A 6000-nucleotide genomic window follows, 5' to 3' on the forward strand; every position below is an offset into this window, starting at 1 on the left:
CTGATCAGTGTATATTAAATCATTTTTCCACCTACACTGTCAAAACATGTACAAAAATTGTATCTTTTGAGGTACAACAGTTTGACACTGGAAAAGTACCCTTAATAGGACAACTTTGTACCTTATTAACATTTAAAAGGTGCATATTAGTACCCTAACAAGGGTTAATCCAACCAAAAAATGAAAATTCTGTCATTAATTACTCACCCTCATATCGTTTCAAATCTGGAAGACCTGTCATGCATCTTCCGAACACAAATTAAAATATTTTTGATGAAATCTGAGAGCTTTCTGACCCTGTATGGACAGCACTGCAACTACCATGTTCAAGGGCCAGATTGATATTAAGGATATCAATAAAATAGTCTATGTGACATCAGTGTTTTAACCATAATTTTATGAAGTTACGAGAGTGCAAAGAAAACAAAAATGATGGCTTTATTTAACAATTTCTTTAAATAAAGTAGTTATTTTTGTTTTCTTTGCATACAAAAAGTATTCTTGTAGGTATTAAGGTTGAACCACAGATATCACATGGACTATTTTAACAATGTCCTTACTACCTCTCTGGGCCTTGAATGTAGAAGTTGTGTTGCTCTCTATACAGGGTCAGAAAGCTCTTGGATTTCATCAAAAATATCTTAATTTGTGTTGTCCTATGGTTTTGGAATGACATGAGGGTGAGTAATTAATGAAATAAATTTAAATTTGCGGTTAAACTAACCCTTTAAAGTATGACCATCTGCGCCGATAGCCTTGTGGGCAGCATTGCGCTCCAGGCGTCCCGTGTTCGAATCCTGACTCAAGGACCTTTCCCGATCCCGCCCCTCTCTCTCCCACTTCATTTCCTGTCAATTCTAAACTGTCCTGTCACAATAAAGGCAAAAAATAATAACTATGATCCTTTTAAAGGTACTTTTTTTCTGTGTGTGCCATACATTTATTTTGTTAAAGTCAGCATGAAATGGAAACCCTTTTTTAATGCAACTTATTGATCTTAATGTGAATATGATTAATGATTAATTTATGATTAATTCAATATAATTAACTATTATTTTTTAATTCAAAATGTCAAAACTGGATCTTATGCTGAAATGACACTGGTAGACTATGGAAGTCTATGCAAATCAGTGGCTACCATTAACTGTTTGGTTCCCTATACTTTCTTCAAAATATTTTGAGTTTAACATAAGATGTTTGGACATGTTTGGAACAACTTGGGTGAGTAAATAATGACAGAACTGTCCCTTTAAATTCACACTTAACCTTGCATTCAGATCTACTGTATCTCCATTTAGTCAACAACCAGTTGTTAAAACAAAGTCCTATCCTACCTTTTTCCTTTTTGATAATCATTTTCAATCAGATGTATGTCACAATATGGAAGTGGAATATGGAGTTGTTGCTTCTTTCATTACATAGGGACTTTAAACTGATGTCCATGTTTTCTATTAGTGTTGCAGCCTACCTCACCCATTACTGTACAACACACCCTGTGGGGTACATTGTAAAAGCAGCACTTTTTGTACTTGGCATATAAATGACTTTAATTTTCAGCATGTAAAGGTTTGATGCAGAGCACAGATGTTAGAGCAAAAAGTGTTACAACCTTCACCAAGCTCCTTTCTAAACACACATTGCTCTTTTTAATAGCTTCAGTGTAGATCCTCCTATAGCTTCTACCTACATTTTCAAAAGAGTAGCTTGAGTGTAAATACTTTCAATTAGGAGTACCTTGTATCTCGACATGCTACAATTTTAAATAGCTCAGCCAACACAGTACACTTCATGCAGCATTTTGACTGTAGTCCACAGCAGGAAAGGAACATTCTGATGAAGAATACAGTTACAATCACTCCTTCAAACGAACTGCTCTTTAATGCTACTCTATTAACTACTAACTCTATCAAATGGCGGGGTGGCTGCAGACAGATGTGTGAAAAAAACATGCATTTTTCTACCTCAACAGCATGAGGTTTGTCCTCCTAGTATTTAAAAGCATTGAAGGGGGTGGAAAATACAGGGGCAAAATGGTCTATTTTCTTGTCACTGTTAGTGAGCCTACAACCCCAACCTTCCTTTTCTCTCTCTCTCTCTCTCTCTCTCTCTCTCTTGCTCTTTCACTCGGTCAGACGTTAAGTTATTCACCCTCATTATATAGGGCACTTGTGCTGTGCCTTGTGTTCAGTAATTCATCCAAGGATGCCCCTGTGGGACAATTTCTAGGTGAATCCTATCTTTTTCACCTTGCCCCACAATCCCCCCACTCACACCCACTGCTGCATGCTGTGCAATATCATTACATAACATGATCATAAGCAAAAGTTCACTTGGCGGCCATTTTTTTCAACACCCCCAGGCAGCTATTTTCTGTGTACTTGAAGGGGTCAAGTAAGAAATATCCAAAACGATTTGTCAAGATTACATTTCAGTAACATATTTCAAATCACCAATAAAATTGGACAAAATGACACCATAAATTTTGATCTTTTTTAATCAAAATCAGGTTTAAAAACTGTATTTTTCAGCTTGGTCAAGCTAATGCGAATTAGCATTTTATATCAATAAGGCCTATGTGTCATGCAATATCCTATTCACCTGCAGAATCCTATCACCCTTTCTCAAAGATGTTTCACTGGCTAAAAAACTTTTTATGGGTACTCTATTCAGTGCCTGATTAAAAAAAAAAAAGTTTAACAGTGTATTTATTCTTAAAGATACACCATTTATGCTTTTTGTTCTAAATTAACAAAATGACAATAATTCTAAAAAACAGTGAGGACATCAAAAAACCATTTTCCAAACCCTGTTTTTGCCTACCCTAAATTACTACAGTAAGCCTATATTTATAATTTATATTTTAGAGCTGTCAGGATGGATTTCACTGGAAACTGCATGTTTCTGTCATTCAGTCATATCTCTAAATAAAGAAAAGAAGGTCATGACTACTACTATATGCAGCGGAAGGTGTTGTAGTAGCTCGAAGCTACAACAAATGAACCTGTATTAATAAAACATAAATCAGCACTGGCTTGACTTTTAAGAAATACGTTTGCATAGCAGCACATTAGCTGTGCATTTGGGTTAACAAAGCAATGTTTATGCTGGTAACAATACCAACCTCTAAACCAGTTATTGTGGTCTGTTTGCCTATAATTAACCAGCTAGGCTTCTACTCAAGATATAATAGTTTCTGCTTTTTCTTATATATACAGCAGTTGTTAATTCAGTTATAACTGCTTTGACAATAGTCTACATTAATGGCAAGTATCATTATTTTAAGATAGGCAGCGGCTATTTGCAAAAAATGGCTATTTGCTATTTGCGATAGTGGCTATTTACACTTAGTGAAAATAGCATTTTTTTTTTTAGCAAAGATGCTATTTACACTAAGTGCAGTTAGCGATTGATGCTATTTACACTAATTTCAAATAGCAACTGATTTTATTTACACTGTGACAACAGCAGTATTTTTAGCAATATGCTATTTACACTAAGTGCAAATAGCTATATATTCTATTTACATGGTTTAAAAATGGGATTTTCTGCTTTTAATACCACTTATTGCAAATAGTGGCAATTACCTGCACCTCAGTATTGTAGTATATTTTTAAAACAGTATGAAATAATAACATATGGTGTGTAAATTCAGAAAAGAAAAAAAAAGGTTGGCAAAAGGAAGATTCGAACTCAGGTAGATCACGTAAACAAAGGCTGTGGCACACGCTTTACTATCTGCGCCACTGGTGTTGATGTTTGACAGTCGTCTTTTGTAGTGTTGACTAGCCCAATCACACGTAGGTGGGCGGAGTTATTGTAAACAGCCTCTGCCAACAAAGCAGGCTATTTGCACTTAGTGTAAATAGACACTCCGTTTTAAGGCAATGTTTTCAAAAGTCAAAACCGCAGTGGCTGTGCTTACCTGCTCATAAGACATTATTTTTTTTATTATTGGATGGAGTTTTGATGTCACAACATTGCCACTCATAAGGCAATTATCACCAATAAGGTATGTGCCTCAAACCATCAGATTTTTCTGTGCAGAATACCGAAAGCCAAAGCACAACTCACATAATTGTCCTTTCGCAGGGAGTTTGATTGACAAGCGGTCTGACCAATCATAATGCCAAACATACAAGACAGGAGAGATAACATCGATGAACCTGAACGTATTTCTGAGATTGAAACAAGATACCTTCTGATGTTCATTCATGTTTTTTTTGCTGTAACTAGTGTCCTAAAGAGAAAGAGATGATCGGTTCAGGTGCCGCTTGATCTGTCACGACACATTAAAGAACAAAATGGCATTTATTTGACGATATTTGAAAGCTGAGACTTTGTTTCAGCTTTCTGTCTTGTCTGTTGGCATGTTGGCAATTTAGTCTTTGCTCCACAATGTATTTGTAACGGTGTGAGAACATGATGTGTGGCGCAGATGTAGATTTATGCTTCAACTGCTAGTGGGCCAAAAACAGAACAGTGTAGCTTGAATTATGAAGATGTGTTGATTAATGTCCTTTTAATTTACGTATTGTATTACAGAAGCTAAAATTGGACAAATTAAACCTTTCTTTAACTGTGTTTTCAGTTAGCAAGCTAACTGCTTAGCTAAATAACTTAGTATAGTTAAATGGTTAATTAGTTTGAAGAAGATATCAAACAGGCATTAAGAAGTATAAGATTTTTTCTTTCTCATAGCTTTCTTGAGAATAAAAATCATCTCAGATAGGCCTATTAATAGCTAAAAGTAAAAACTGGACTTCAGGAGAATTTAGGGCTTTCATTATGAGGAGAATCACTGTCCTGATCTTTCAGAACATTGCAAATAGATGACAGTAATAGTCATTACTCAGTAAAGAGAGATAAATGAGTCACATTGCAGAGTCACCTAATAGACAGTGTGAAAGGTGGGGCTGATGAGACACTATTTTCTAAATCAATTCCAGGAAGGATTGTTATGCCTGGCTAGGTCTGGAGATGTGCTGTATATATGCATGTATGTTTGTGTGTGTTTCAAGTAATATATATTATGAAGAGATGCTGCTCTCCAGGTCAGCAAGAGATGAAACCATACATATTCAAGGGTGGATGTGAAAGCGTGACCTGTTGTCTCCTCACTTCCCGGGAAAAGTCACACATCAGATTCACACATGCTCTTCCTGTGCACATTAACATTAGTCTCACATCAGATGCATCCTGCTGAAACGGTATCTGTCACACATATAGTAGACACACACACATACACACACAGATTTTACCCTCCTGTGACTCCATTGACTCATGGCATATTAATGTCTCATAGAGTTGGTATAATAAGTAAAAAGCAGCGTTGTCACCTCCTTCTGTTTCTGCTGACATGTTCCTTCTACTCACAGACAGGGAGGTCAACTCTGTAAGCCCACACAATTACAACAATGACAGCAATTACGCAAATAGAATGACATTATAAATTAATTGAAAATGAGTCCTGTTATTGCGTTATAATTGTCTGTTGAGTCAATAAATTAGGACGGTGTCATGTCAGCGGAGCTTGATGATTGGTGAGGACAGAAAGGGTCGTTCGGTGAGTTTAGTCAACGTTTCCCCCCTGAAAAAACATAATGAAGTCATTTGCATCTCAGGTTCAGAATAAATCTCCTTTGAGGTAATTGCATAAATGAATGTATTAGTAGATGAGCGATGGAATGAATGAATAATACCAGTTATATTCTCTTAGGTGTGAGAGAATTATTGGTAATAGTTTTATATTCCATGTATGTGATTCCAAGAGAACAAAAGTGAATATTTTAAAGTGTAACTAAGAGATCTACAAGTCTTATGTGAGGCTCCATTGGAGATGTTACTTCATGTCAATAAAATCAACCCATGCACCTGTCTTGTTTACTTTGAATAGTTTATTCCAATCATGCGCATGTAATTATATTCATAAAGTTAGACTGCTCTGGATAAACGTCTGCTGGATCAGGATAATATGTAAGCCTTTTCAGAAAATGATGTCCA

The sequence above is a fragment of the Labeo rohita genome, chromosome 13 (genome assembly GCF_022985175.1).
Source record: "Labeo rohita strain BAU-BD-2019 chromosome 13, IGBB_LRoh.1.0, whole genome shotgun sequence".
Lineage (NCBI taxonomy): Eukaryota > Metazoa > Chordata > Actinopteri > Cypriniformes > Cyprinidae > Labeo > Labeo rohita.